The sequence below is a fragment of the Myotis nattereri genome, assembly GCF_964212035.1.
Source record: "Myotis nattereri genome assembly, chromosome: 1".
NCBI classification, from domain to species: domain Eukaryota; kingdom Metazoa; phylum Chordata; class Mammalia; order Chiroptera; family Vespertilionidae; genus Myotis; species Myotis nattereri.
In genome coordinates this window covers 58,167,147-58,182,591 of record NC_138075.1, presented here as the reverse complement: position 1 = coordinate 58,182,591, position 15,445 = coordinate 58,167,147, and the positions used below count along the sequence as shown (strand labels likewise).

At 42.7% G+C, this 15,445-nt stretch overlaps 1 protein-coding gene across 2 annotated transcripts in view; it reads left to right on the top strand.

Annotated features, from left to right (window-relative positions):
- Positions 1-15,445, top strand: part of TMOD3 (tropomodulin 3) — a 95,345-nt gene that overhangs the window by 6,944 nt on the left and 72,956 nt on the right. The window contains exon 1 of one of the 2 annotated variants that reach the window (XM_081108944.1): positions 13,644-13,822. The exons of the other annotated variant lie outside the window; for it this stretch is intronic. The gene's annotated coding sequence lies outside the window, so the exon portion shown is untranslated. Of the gene's footprint in view, positions 1-13,643; positions 13,823-15,445 lie in introns of those variants that run through there. 2 annotated transcript variants of the gene reach the window in all.

Here is a 15,445-nt window from a genome sequence, read left to right as displayed (position 1 = left end):
GACAGCTCCTTGGGACAGGTCAGGACCCTTGCAGAGAGCCCAGGGCTGGACACAAGGGGGAAGCAAACAGTGACGAGGGTGTGGGACACTGCTGCCCTCCTGTCAGCTCTGTCACCATTCAGGGTGGGGCAGGCTGTGGCCTGAGGTGTGACCAGGCGGGTAGGAGAAGACTGTCCTTGGGGCTCCGGCAGCTGTGTAACGGGCTGAGCTCGGTAGTGAAGGGAAGGCAGTATCCCTTGTGCAATCAGCTCTCCTGGGCAGCAGCTGCCTTGTTATCACCAGCAACCTTAGCCCTGGCCAGTATTGTTTTCTGCTAAGAAGGATCTTCAAACCTAGCCTCACAGGACTTTCACAAGCACTTGAAGGCAGGGACTCTCATCAATCTTTGTACCTTTAGTAACATCTAGTAAGGTGCCTTGTACAAAATGGGTGCTTAATTAATGTTGCTTGAATTGTCCTCCGGCTCCAAATAAATAAATAAATAAATAAATAAATAAAAATGCTCCATTTGTCACCATGTATTTTTGGAAAACAATGCTGATTTGGATATCAGTTGTGTGTGACTTTGGGCAAGACTTTCCACCTACCTTGACTTCATTTCATCTGGAAAACGGAGTGAGCGGATCAGATGCCGTCTCAGGTCCCCTCCGGCTCCTGAATCTTGGGATTCTAACCCGTTCCCATTGCAGTTTCATCTCTCCTCACAAGGCACTCTTCAGAGGAAGCGGTCGGAGCTGGCCACCGACAGACAGACAGTTGTCTCTTCCTCCTCGGCAGTTTTTACTGTCTTCAGAGTAGTTCTCGGAAAGGATATTTTAACATATTTAATATTTTCTCCTCAAAATCGGTGGAGGAAAAGGGGACATGCAAAGGAGGAAGCAGAGCACAGTTAACAGCAGGTTTTTCAGAGGCTTTCATTTAAAGTGTGTGTGTGCGTGTGTGTGTGTGCGCGCGTGTGTGTGTGCGTGTGTGTGTGTGCGCGCGCGCATGTGTGTCTGAGCACATGTTGACTGGATAACAGAGAAGCTGATCAGAAGTGCACTGTGCAATTGAGAGTAGCTGGGCCAGGATATAAAATTTTCCAGGATAGAGAGGAATTGGCCATATGTGGAATGAAATGGATAGAAAAAAGGAGCATGTTAAATTTTATTTTAGTAGTAAACATTGCCAGTGACAATCCTTAGTTAAGAAAGAAATTGTACTGACCTAAATTTCTCTCTCTGCCACTTGGGGTTTTTGTTTTTTTTAATACAACTCCCCATGGAATATTTATATTTTAACTAAACCTTTATCTTAATTTTGTTTCATCCATTTGAGGGAAACAAGCATTTTTCATTGCACTTAAAAATGTATAATACTTGCATGCCACCAATCTATAATATTTTACCAGTTTAGATGCCTGTAATGTGGACTTTATGTGTACCTGTACTGTTTTAGAAGAGAACAAAGGAAATAATACTTTGTAAACTGTTTAAACTTATATTGGCAACATTTATTTGGCTAAGCAGTTATTGAAAAATCTTGTATTTTTTTATGTTGAAAGTTTTTAATCAAAGGTGGACATTTATTATATTAGTTAGGAAATTAATAACTAATTTGCTTTAAATGTGAAATTGAACATTGTGAGGGAATGAAATGTGTGATAAAGCAAAATGTAATGAAGCGCAAAATACTTTTACCCTGATCCCAGTTGGCACAAGTAGTGCAATGTTTGGCCCTTGGGAATTTGCCAGCCAGACTTAATGCTAAAGTCAATGTATACTGTTTTAATTAATCAAGATAGTTTTGCTTTGAAAGATAAAATCTATTTGTTTGTGTCTGAAATGAAATTTCCAAGTAAAAATGTGTACAGAACATTAGAAATGAATAAACTTTCCTTTTAAAATGAAAGTAAAGACTGATTGAATCTGGTTAAATTTTAGACACATTATCTCTTTAAAAATAAATAGTTGGCACCATGTTGGAAAGGAGAACTCATTATAACAGAAATGCACATATCCAACTAAACAGTTAAAATTTATTAGTACAAGCCCTAGCCAGTTTGGCTCAGTGGATAGAGCATCGGCCTGTGGACTGAAGGGTCCTGGGTTCGATTCCAATCAAGGACACATGCCCGTGTTGTGGGCTCCATCCCCAGTAGGGGGCGTGCAGGAGGCAGCCAGTCAATGATTCTCTCTCATCACTGATGTTTCCATCTCTCTATCCCTCTCCCTTCCTCTCTGAAATCAATAAAAAAATAAAAATAAAAATTTATTAGTACAAATGGGAACAAGAATACAGACAACCCAAATGGGTTAACTGTTTCACCTTGAATTTTTTATATTAACTTTGGACTTAAAGTTTCGGATAAAAATCACAAAGTTACCTATCAAGGTTTGCCCTGGAAAAACAAGAAAGCCTACTACTCTTCCTGCCCTCCTGCTGAACCCTGCTTAACTCTTGGTCACTTAAACTGATGGCAAGGTCCAGGAAGGAGCATTTAAGACCTATTCTAGTTTCTTGTTGCTGTTTCATACCTTATCGTGAACAAGGCAGGATAGTAATTGTTTTTATTTAAAGGATTCTCTTTCCATCGATGGGGCCATCATGAATAGGAGTTACAAAGTGTGAACTTTGGGGTCATGCTTGCCTAGTTCAGATCTCACTTCTGTCAGTTGTGTGAATTTCTGCAAAGTACCTAGCCCCAGTTTCTTCGCCTGCAGACTAGGAGTCATGGTCATACTTCACAGCGGTACTATCATGAGGATGAGTGTATAAAACACTGAGAACCGTGCTTGGCGTACAAAAGGCACTGAGGTGTTTCTCTCCTAAATACTAACCTAAATAAATATCCATGGATCTTAATGCCAACAGAGTTTTCCGTTTTATGCTGACAATGTCAGGAATTTAAGCAGGACTGAATCTTCCTCAGTTTTGTGTTTCCTTCTGGCGGACAGGCCCTCCCCTGTCATTCCAAGAATTGACTATAAACAAGACAGCTAAACTCTGGAGTTACTCCTGACCCTCCCTCTCATTCCGCTCTGCTCCTCCCGGCTTCCCTGATGTCTCAACCTGTTTGTACTTGCTCTGCTTTCTGGGCGCCCTCCTTCGGATTTGGCAGCCGGGTGTGGGTCTGCCGTAGGTTAGACTTGACTCTGCTATGGACCACCTCCTCTCGGTTTAATCATTCAGCCTTTCTCTCTGCTGTATGAAATGGGGCCCCACACCCTCTCTGCCCCAGTTGCTAACCCACTTCCCTGTCCTACCGCTCTGGGAGCACGAGCAGAGGCTCACAACCTCTAGCAAGTGTCCCACATGTCACAGTACCTCAATAGGAAGTAGATGTATGTGCGCTTGAATGAGGTTGGGCTATGCTTTAGGCCCAACCAACCTAAGAAGGGAGATGATGTAGGAAAATCAGGAAGGTGCATGTCTCAAAAGGTGTATGTGTTAGCGTCTTTAAAGCTAGACCACTGAATCCATCAATCCTGAGCAAAACTCTAGAAAAGTGTAATACCTGCTTCAGTGGTTTATAAGCACCAGGAAGTGAAGCAGTGACCCATAAGAGACAGCACAGATTCATGTAATGAGTAATAGGAAATCATGAGAGTTTTGTCAAATGAACACACTGTTTTTGGATTTTAGCAAGATCTTTTCCAAAGCCTCAGAATGTCCTTGAGGGCTGCATAACAGTGCGGCTAAATAGTTAAATGACTGGCTTAAACAATCATTTTTGACTCTTGATCATAAGTAAATGCATGGAAGAATTTTAACCGGAAGGGCTTAGCCACAGCAGGGCTCTTTCCATGGCATGTTTTGAACAGCAGTTCACCAGTAATCTATAATAATAAAAGGGTAATATGCTAATTAGACCAGATGTCTTCCTGAAGTCCTTCCTGATAAAGCCGGGGCCCAAGGGAAGCCAGCCCAGGTCCCGAGTGCCTGCCAGCAGCCGGAGGAGTGGCCTGGGTCCCAGGTGCCAGAGGGAAGCCAGTGCCGGCAGCGGGGGAAGGAAGACCTACTCTTGCACAAATTTTCATGCATCGGGCCTCTAGTTTGAATATAGTACTGATAAAATAACTACTGGGTCTCTAGCTGATGGGCCTTAGGAGGCCAAAGTATAAGCCTGTACCTACTCAGATAAAATTTTTTTTTTATATATTTTATTGATTTTTTACAGAGAGGAGGAGAGAGGGATAGAGAGTTAGAAACATCGATAAGAGAGAAACATCGATCAGCTGCCTCCTGCACATTCCCCACTGGGGATGTGCCTGCAACCAAGGTACATGCCCTTGACCGGAATCGAACCCAGGACCCTTCAGTCCGCAGGCCGACGGTCTATCCGCTGAGCCAAACCAGTTAGGGCCTCAGATAAAAATTTAACACAAGTCCTGGCCGATTTGGCTCAGTGAATAGAACATCAGCCCAGTTTTTATTCAGGTCAAGGGCATTTACCTGGGTTGCTGGTCTGGGTGCATGGGAGAGGCAACCAATAGATGTGTCTCTCTCACATCAATGTTTCTCTGTCTCTCCCCCTGCCACTCTCTTTAAAAATCAATTTTTGAAAATTTAACACAAGTAACAATACAGTTGTCTACTTTTAATACAAAAAAAAAAAAAAACAACTACTATGCCCTTGCCAAGTAGCTCAGTTGGTTAGAGTATTGTCCTGATATGTCAAGATTGTGGGTATACAAGAATCAATTAATGAATGCATAAATAAGTGGAACAACAAATCAATGTTTCTCTTTCAAAAAAGTTGATAAAAACTCAACTATAAAAGATAGAATGGGGAAAATATGACTTAACTCTCATCTGTGTGGAAAAAGACTTTGATGTTGACTGATTGAAAGCTAACTGTGAATAAGCAGTAAAATGTGCCTGCCAAAAGCTAACTCTATCTTAGTGACAGTAGCCAAAGAGTCTTGGCTGTTTGGCCTGTGCGTTGGGCCTCAGCTTTCAGAATGCCTACTTTAATATTATTTCCATCATCCTTGAACTTTGACAGTAAAAATTAAGTGTAAAAGTTATTCTTTAAAAAAAAAAAAAAATATATATATATATATATATATATATATATTATTGATTTTTTACAGAGAGGAAGGGAGAGGGATAGAGAGTTAGAAACATCGATGAGAGAGAAACATCGATCAGCTGCCTCCTGCACGCTCCCCACTGGGGATGTGCCCGCAACCAAGGTACATGCCCTTGACTGGAATCGAACCTGGGACCCTTGAGTCTGCAGGCCAACGCTCTATCCATTGAGCCAAACCAGCTAGGGAAAAGTTATTCTTATATCTAATCAGTAACAGTGTCACTGATAAAAACAAAGTATGTTATTTAGATTTGTTATTATTATGCAAATATTCAGATACAGACAGTAAAAAATCTGACTTATTTGTTGAAATTCTATCGAAGTATAAATGCATAGTAAATATTAGATAAGTAAAATGCTGTAATAATTGTGGATTGTTAAAGATATATTTTATGTTCAAAATCAATTCAAAATAAAAATTATTAGGAATGTTCAAATAGATAAATAGGGAAATAGGTTGACAGTTACTACAAATATAGAGAATGTAATAGCTAGATAACTTAGGAAGAACGTTATTTTTTTAGTTAATATTTACAAAAAATTTTTTTTTCAAATATATTTTATTGATTTTATACAGAGAGGAAGGGAGAGAGACAGAGAGCTAGAAACATCGATGGGAGAGAAACATCGATCAGCCGCCTCCTGCACATCTCCTACTGGGGATGTGCCCGCAACCCAGGCACATGCCCTTGACCGGAATCGAACCTGGGACCTTTCAGTCCGCAGGCCGACGCTCTATCCACTGAGCCAAACCAGCTTCGGCAATATTTACAAAAATTTAATAATATGAAAAAGAATAAGCAGAGATTACATCATAACTCTGTTCTTTGTAGAAATGTTTAGTGCACCTAGCATTTACTATTTAAAACCAGAATTTAATTCTTATTTAACTCCATTTAAGACATTTATCTTTTTCATCCACTCACCTCAGTTGAAATTTGAATCTCTCTAGTGACTCTAGGAGAGTCTGACAGCTGACAGTGTTGTGAAATTATTGTTCCTATACTTGTATATATTATAAGTATACAATGTTAAACTTTATCATTTTAGCACTAACATTTAAAATAAGAATATTAAAATAGTACAATTTAAATTTTGGGCCCTAGCCTGTTTGGCTCAGTGGATAGAACATTGGCTAAATTTTGGCATAATTCTTTAGGTTTATTTGTGTAGTCTAGAAGTTTGTTACTTGACAGTGATAATTGTCAGCAACTTGGCTTCAGCTGAAAATTTAAATTCTCAGCCCTTTGGTATTTAGCAAAAATGTGTATGTAGTGCACCTCCAGTGGAAGCATAATAGGGTATGAAAATATGAGGCATGTCAAAATTAATTCCACCTAATGGCATTAGGGAAGTTTAAGTGAGAAACAGGCATTTGATATGGACAACGAAACATGAGGCTTCTAACAGACACAGATGGGTTGACAGGGATGGATAGTTCAAGCCAGAGTTTGCTCAAATTCTTTTGTATGAAATTGCCCCCACCATGGTGTTTATCTTCTGATTCCTACCTCCCACTGCTTTAATTAACTCCAATCTTCCAGAATGAAATCCTTACACCTTTGGTTCAAGTTTGTGTCTTTAGCTGAAATATTCTCGGCTCTCCTATAAAATACATTTTTAAGAAACAGTTAAGCGTATCAAGGGAACTATTCCCTAAAGGAACCCTTTGATAACAAGAAAGTTGCTTCTGGCAACTAGTTTGCATATGATGATTCAGTGTGACATTGCTTTATGAGTTCCTCTGGCTGCAAGTTTAAAGATAACACTAATTAGGGCTTGTAATACATTCAGTAGAATTCCAGTGTTGTTTTATCACTTTCATTCTAACCCAACCCTGAAAACTAACAGGGCTGTACTCTGTCCCTTACTCAAATATTTTATCCAACAGCCTCAGATTTGTTCTCTTTAGTGTGTTGAACTTAAACTTTTCCATTACTTGAAGTGGGATTAAAGGCATGGGGGAGTGGTGCCATACCACTTCTGTTTCCTAAGATCTCCTTTCACGGAATAGGCAGTACAGCATTCCGCTTTTGCTACGTCAGTCTATAGTCAAAACAAACCTAAATCTCAGTTTACTTCTTGCTCACATTACATGTCAGCACCTGTGTTTGGTGGAGGCTCTGATCCACATGACTTCTCATTCTGGGGCCCAGGAAGGACCATCCTCTTGTTGGTCCATGACATTCTCTTGGTGAAGGGAGAGAGTAAGCGCACAAATAAGAAACACAATGACCCTTAAAAGCTCCTACTCACAGCTGTCATAGAGTCACTTCCACCCACATTTCATTGGCCTAAGCAAGAGTCATGTTTGTAAGCTTTGTGATTACAATAGGGCAACATTTGTGTGAAGAAAGAAGAAAAACCCCATTACCAGATCATAGCCAAGCCCACAGACATCGTCGACAGGGAGGCACTGCAGGTCACATGGCAACGGGGAGGGTTGTCCTTTCCTCTAGAATTCAGTTAATTTACCTTTTCACTTATTTATGTAAATATAATGTTCCAGTTTTCCTTTTATTTTCCTCTTCAAGAACTGTGTTTTTCTAACTATAAGCTAATAATGGCAACCCATGAAGTATAGTCCTTTAAAAAGAGAAGTCTGTGCCCATTGCAGGGTGAGTTCCACTGGGTCTTATTCTGCGACGCCAATGCTCTCATAGCTGGTGTTTATATCTGTACCAGGCCCTGGCAGGCATTGACTGGCAAACTCTCTGGTTTTGTTTCCCAAAATGAGAACAGGAGGCAGGGCGAGGACTTCAATATTTATTTACAAACATTTATTTAATACCTACTGTATGTCAGGCTCTGTTGCAGATGGTAGGAATAGTCCTTTTTGAGCTTATGCTAAGCACATAAGCAAGATGATGTTAAGTAGTGACAAGTGCTATGAAGCCCAAGAAGTGAGGAAAGGGGAGAAAGACTGGGTAAAGGGACCAGAGAAGGCCTTTTAAAAGTGACATGTGAGCAAAATATTAAAATGAAGACATGAGCCATGAGTAATTGGGAAGAAAAACATTCTCCTGTGTAGTGCAAAAACCTTGAGGCAGAATACATTTGGTAGGATTCGAGAAACCTCAGAGAGGCTAGTGTGGCTAGAGCAGAGTGAGAGAGTGGGGTAGGAAAGAAAATAGTCATGCAAGGATTTTATTTAAAATAGTAGAGGCCCAGCGCATGATTGAAATCATGCAAGGAGGTGCCCCACCTCCTGCCTCCCACCTCCCGCCTCCTCACTCAGCCACCCTTGCGTGCCTGGCTGCGCACACAGCCTCCTGCTGATTGGTCATTATGGTGTGACGGAGTGATGACCATTAGCATATTAGCTCTTCATTATATAGGATAATGGGAAACCATGAGTGGATTGGAGCAGGAGGGTGACATGATCTAATTTGTTTTAAAAAGACCATTCTAGCCCTGGCTGGTGTGGCTCAGTAGTTGAGTGTCAACCTATGAACCCAGAGGTTGCGGTTTGATTCCCAGTCAGGGCACATGCCAGGGTTGCAGGTTCAATCCCCAGTAGGGGGTGTGCAAGAGGCAGCCAGTTGATGTTTCTCTATCTTATTGATGTTTCTTTTCCTCTCACTCTCTCTTTTTAAAATATATTTTTATTGATTTCAGAGAGGAAGGGAGAAGGAGATAGAAACATTAATGATGAGAAAGAATCATTTATCAGCTGCCTCCTGCACGCCCCCTACAGGAGATGGAGCCCGCAACCAGGGCATGTTCCCTGACCGGGAATCAAACTGTAACCTTATGGTTCATAGGTCGATATTCTTTTTGGGTTTTTTTGTGTGTGTTTTTTTGTTAATCCTCCCCTGAGGATATTTTTCCATTGATTTTTAGAGAGAGTGGAAGAGAGAGGGAAAGACAGAGAGAAACATCGATGTGAGAGACACATGGATTGGTTGTCTCCTGCATGAGCCCTGACGAAGACCTGGGCCAGGAAGGAGCCAGCAACATAGGTTCATGCCCTTGACTGGAATTGAACCCAGGGCCCTTTGGTCTGCAGGCATACTCTATATCAGCCGTGGGCAAACTATGGCCCGCGGGCCGGATCTGGCCCATTTGAAATGAATAAAACTATTGAAAAAAAAGACCGTACCCTTTTATGTAATGATGTTTACTTTGAATTTATATTAGTTCACACAAACACTCCATCCATGCTTTTGTTCCGGCCCTCCGGTCCAGTTTAAGAACCCATTGTGGCCCTCGAGTCAAAAAGTTTGCCCACCCCTGCGCTATATCTTCTGAACCAAACCAGCTAGGGCAATATAGGTCATTATTCTTAACATCGCTGGTCCAATATGTGGTATTGAATATACATGGGTTTAGGAGATTCATATTTGTAGGCCTTGTGATTACAATATGATAACATTTATCTGAAGGAAGGAGAAAAATCAAGCACCAAATAACATCTATATATATAAAAGGCTAATATGCAAAGTGTCCCCTCAGTAGTTAACCGACTGGGAGTTCGATCGCTCGCTATGACGTGTGCTGACCACCAGGGAGCGGCACAGAACGAAGGAAGGCCCCAGCTGGCAGCTTCTAGGGACCCTACCCATGCATGAATTTTGTGCACTGGGCCTCTAGTTATTTTAGAAAAAGGAACTAAGATATAATTCAAATATTCGTTAGGAAAAACTTAATATGAGTAACTAAAGGAAACTATATATTTAATGTATGCCTAAGCCCCATATTGGAAGGTCAGGAAGGAACTATTATATTAATTCAATCAGACAATGAATTGAAAGCCATTTCTGCCTAAAAAGCAAAGCAAAATGAGCTATATTGCAGAAGAAAGTCTTTCTTAAAATAAATCATATCTGATGGTCACAGTCCTCTTCTTGTTCAGGAATTCCATTTTATCAGTTTCCCTTGGAGTGATGGCCCAGAGGTGTGGCAGGAATTCACAGGAGACTTGCTGGTAAGCAAGAGTATATATCTATATATTTGGGTCTATTACTACACTTTCTATTCTGTTATCTATGGCTGGCTGGTGTGGCTCAATGTTTGAGTGTCAACCTATGAACTAGGAGGTCGTGGTTCCATTCCTGGTCAGGGCACATGCCCAGGTTGTGGGCTCCATCCCCAGTAAGGGGTGTGCAGGAGGCAGCCAATCAATGGTTCTCTCTCATCATTGATGTTTCTGTCTCTCTCTCCCTCTCCCTTCCTCTCTGAAATCAAAAATATATTTTAAAAATAATAATATTCACTATATCCACCAACTTTTTCTGCTGACCTGCAATGAGGTGTTATTCCCAAGATGGGAGCAGAAAATCTCACTCAGAACATTTTTTAAAGTTACCATGTACTATGAAGCAAGTTTCACCAAACTGCAAAGGATTAAAATTACATAAAGTATGTTCCTTGCTCTGTTTGGATTTAGTCTAGAAATCAGCAACAGAAGTTAACTAGAAAGTCCTTATATTTAGAAATTATGAAATACACTCCCAATTAAACCCCCAAATACCTCACATTGGAGCTAGACAATAATTAGAACTGAATGATAATAAAAATACTACATTACAAGACTTTCAGAAAAATGTGCAGTCTTAAGTGCACATATTAGGAAAAGAGACAAGTTGAATATTTACAGGTTTTACACCCTTCTTGGAATCTAGAATAGTAAATTAAATCCACAGAAAGTAGAGGAAGGAACTGTGCATGTAGAGTTGTCTGGAAGGGTATGTACTTAAAACAAAAGCAGTTTTTACCTCTTGGGGGAGGATTTTGAATTAATTGTATGTTTCTGTTTAGTTTAAGTGAGCTGCAACAAACAAAGCCATTTTCATGTTAGAAAAAAAAAGTACTAGAGGAAAACATGGAATAGTTTACAAATTATAAGAACCTAAATTGCTGTGGTGAGAACACCAGAGCCTTTTCTTTGGTCACCAGTTTGTCTCTCGACAGTCGGAGGGGGAAATTATTCCAAACAATTTAGCCCAATTCGCTCCTTTTCTAATTTGCACTTCTTCATATGTCATTGCAGCAGTTCTGATGGAGGGAATTCCTAAGGCTTTGGTCTCTAAAATAGATCTTAGCCTGGGTCTGCATTTACAAGCCATGTTCTTCTGGACATGGAACAAACCTCTTAGGGTCTTTTTTTCATTACTAATAAATTTATCATTTTTATAGTTTTCCACTTCATTGTTGAAAAATTTAGGCTTAAGACTCAGCTTTGTTCCTGAAAGCCTGTAATGTTGACCCTCGCAATGCTCAAGTAAACTGGGACCACAACTGTACATTCCTAAATCCGCTGTCCAGTCTAGAGGATGTGCTCACGGAAAGATGGTCCCATGGGTGGTCTCACGTAAGTTGGCACCTGAGACTTGTACCCCAGAAACAGTCCAGGCACACTTTTCTGGTCCTCACAGGCTGGCTGTACCTGCTCCCCCACGCCAGCTCACCTCAAGGCCCCCTCACTGGCCCCCATTGCTCACCTCATGTTTGGCATCACCCCAGGTCTCACTACCAGGCCCCACCGCTTGCGTGGACGCATTTCAACTTATGTCTGCCTCACTGCTCACCTGAGGTGTGGACTGAGGACTGTGGGTCGTCCTGGCCCAGCTTCTCATCTCAGGTCCTCAAGAATACCTATATGTTAACTTCTAAAGAAAAATAGAGCTATCAAATGAACCCAGATATTAATTTCATCCAGAGTACCATTTCCCTGGACTGTGGTAGAGAATTTTTTTTTCATGTAATTAGGACATGATCAAAGATTATTTTACATTAAAGAATTTGATGAGGTTTAGGAGACATGTCGATCTGATTAACAGTGGAAAGCATGCTAGTCTGTGAGTCAGAATACCTGTGCTTTATTTCTAGATCTCCGATTATTGGCTGTGTGACCTTGTGCAAATTACTTAAATTGTCTGGCTCTTAGTTTTCTCATCTGTAGAAAACTAAGTGGAAAGAAGATACTAACACTTTTTTTTAGGGTTATTTTGAGGATTGGATAAATATTATAAGTGAAGTGCTGGCACACTGCCTGGTGTAGATTAAGTATTCAATAAATATTTGTTGAACTTGAACTCTGTAGGAAGTTGCTCTCAGAAAGTTATCTCGCCAAAGCCGGTTTGGCTCAGCGGATAGAGCGTCGGCCTGCGGACTGAACGGTCCCGGGTTCGATTCCGGTCAAGGGCATGTACCTGGGTTGCGGGCACTTCCCCAGTGGGGGATGTACAGGAGGCAGCTGATCGATGTTTCTCTCTCATCGATGTTTCTGACTCTCTATCTCTCTCCCTTCCTCTCTGTAAAAAATCAATAAAATATATTAAAAAAAAAAAGAAAGTTATCTCTAAGAATATTTGAGAGTGATTCACACTAAGATGCCATAGCCACACGATTTATTGTTGATGGTCTTCTAAGAGTATTTGCAATTTTAGGGGGAGGGGGCGGTTTAAAATGCCGAATCATCAGTTATCTTTATTGCTCGGATTAGTGGGTACCAGTTGCATGAAATTCCAAGGTGTTTACCTAGGCTACTCCCTGCTCTGAGTAGAAGAAGTAGATGCCAGAAGAGGTTTAGCCATTAGTAGGTTCCCACGCTGGGCGTAGCTGGAATGTACCTCACCGAGGCATTTCAGTCCTCTTCATGGCTACATTTTTGAAAGATGTGTATCAAAGCTGAGCATTACTCGTAGGAACGGTTTACTCCTAGGAATGGTTTACTCCTGGAGAGCAGGCCAGAAAAATTCCCAGCGACTGAGTAAAACCATCACTGTTCCCTCTCCTCAGTCATGCACAAAAGACAGCCCTCCACTGTCCTCTGAAATATTCCCACTCTCTTCGTTCTGTCCTCCAGACTACCCATCTGTCCCAGACCCCTCCTTTGATCAGCGCTCACCCATGTTAGCCCGGCTCCACCTCTCTGTGAGAGCTTGAAGCAGAAATGGGAGGAAGGAATGGGGCCGAAACTGCTGTCGCTGTGACGTCATCCCTGATTGCAGGCCTAAAGAAATCATAGGGTCACTACGCCCTTGAGATGGCATCCTCTTGATTTATAACCCTCTTGTGCCATAGCTTTTGTTTGTTTACCTATCAATTTATCATAACAAGTTCAAAGGACTCGATGCCATGTCTCGCATCAACTACCCCAAGGGTACGTACAATACACGCCGTGCCATGCGTGCCTCTTTAATAAAAGTCAGAGGAAATCTATACCAATGAGCCTCTCAGCGGTTCTCAACCTGTGGGTCGAGACCCCTTTGGTGGTCGAACGACCCTTTCACAGGGGTCGCCTAAGACCATCCTGCATATCAGATATTTACATTACGATTCAGAACAGTAGCAACATTACAGTTATGAAGTAGCAACGAAAATAATTTTAGGGTTGGGTCACAACATGAGGAACTGTATTTAAAGGGCCAGAAGGTTGAGAACCACTGCTCTAGCTGCTGTTCATAGCTCCAGAGGGTAGAGAGCGTCGTTCCAGGCTGGAGGTAGACCTGGTATCCACAGCTGCTTCCAATGTCTTGCAGATTGTAAAGCCGGGGTTCTGCTCTGAGCTTCTCCCTGTACGCTCGAACTACAACTCCCAGGGTGCCCTGCGACCTGGGAGTGCGCAGGCGCGTGGGTGACGGAGGGGGAACCAGCCTCACAGACAGCGCGGTCGTGTTGGGGTGCTACTGGCGGGCGGGTCCGGCAACTCCCTGGGAGGCAGACGGGCGGGTGCCGGAACCGAGCTGCGGCAGTCCTCGCGGGTCTGTGAAGAAGCCGGTGGCCCCAGGAGGCGCCAGTCAGGTAAGTCCAGCGGGTGCTTTCCAGGAAGTCCGTCTGCGGGCGCGGGCAGGGAGTTGCACCGGCCATGGTGGCTGAGGAGGGAGAGGTTGCTGCTCTTCCAGCCGCCGGCCTGGGTCTTCTTCCCCACGGGTCCCTCGCAGGGAGCGGGGGACGCTGAGGGCGACTTTGGGGTGACCGGGCCCGGGTGAGGGCCCTGGGGCGCGCTGGGAGGCGCCTGCGGTGGAGGCGCGCGAACCTTGAGCTGATGAATCACTTGGGGGCCCGGCCTCCCCGGGTTCGGGACCGGCCCCCTCCGCACCCCTCCCCTCCCCTCCTCTCCCGCCGCCTCCACCCCACCCAGGCGTAGCTCGGGGGACGGTCATCTTAAAAGGGTTTTCTCACCAGTACTTCTTCAAAGGCTTCTGCTTGTTGAAAGTCCGAAAGGAAAAAAAAACCACCTTAGGGCACACCCTTTTTTAAAATTAAAATCTGGCTTGTCCTGCGCTCGCCGGTTTGATCTCTCTGCTCTCTCTGTCCTAGAATAAATTCCTGGCTCCCCAGTAGCACAGCTGGATCCGGCTGTGAAGTCGCTTGTGTTGGTTTCTTTTGAGGACCTTGTACTTTTGCCTACGGAGGAGGTTGGTGTGTTTCCTCGGCAGGCCTGCATTCTGACTATAAACAAACGAGAAAGAGCCGCGGGTTTTTGCTTTTTTTGTTTGTTTGTTTTGTTTTATGTTTAGTTAAGAATCGCGTTTCCGACTTGCCCTTGGCTTCTCTTAAAACCAAAAGTCATCCGGTAAGGAACACTGCAGTAAAGCTTATCGCAGGAGGTCATACTTGAACAGGAAATAAGCCTGTGAAATGTAAATTAGTTATGTGCGGTCTCTCTCGGCTTGTAACATTTTCATGCAGCTCATGTTTCTTTTTCTGAGAATCCTTTAGATGATTTTTTTTTCCGGGCAAATTAAGTTGATTAATTAATTGGTCTGTCAAAAAATAATACGCTTAGAAAAATAGTTTTGTCCAGCCTCATTTACTTGTGCTAGTCTCTTGTTCCTAGTTCTAGGCACTTTTTTACCCTATCGCTTCTTTGAGAGCCCCTAATTTTATTATAAATGCTTAGAATCTCCTTTCTAACACATTCCTGTGAAAGGAACAAAAAGGGAATGAAAATGTCAGATCCAGTATGTTCTCACTCTCAGCTTGCTTACTTTTTTAAAAAAATATATTTTATTGATTTCAGAGAGGAAGGGAGAGGGAGAGAGACAATCATGGATCAGCTGCCTCCTGCACGCCCCCTAGTGGGGATTGAGCCAGCGACCCAGGCATGTGCCCTTGACGGGAATGGAACCCGGGACCCTTCAGTCCGCATTCCCACGCTCTGTCTATCCACTGAGCCAAACCGGCCAGAGCTCAGCTTGCGTACTTTTGAACCTCTCAGGACTTCCAGCTTGCTCATCTTTAAAATGAGGTTGTTGACCCTAAGATTATTCCAGCCCTAAACATGTCTGATTTTTAAAAATTCATGATTTTATTTATTCAGGAAACATGGGCCACAGGTGTCATTCCAAACCCTGTGCTAGGCATGAACGAACAAAAATGAGTTCTGGAGGCTGTTACTGACCTGCTCAATTTCCTTTAATC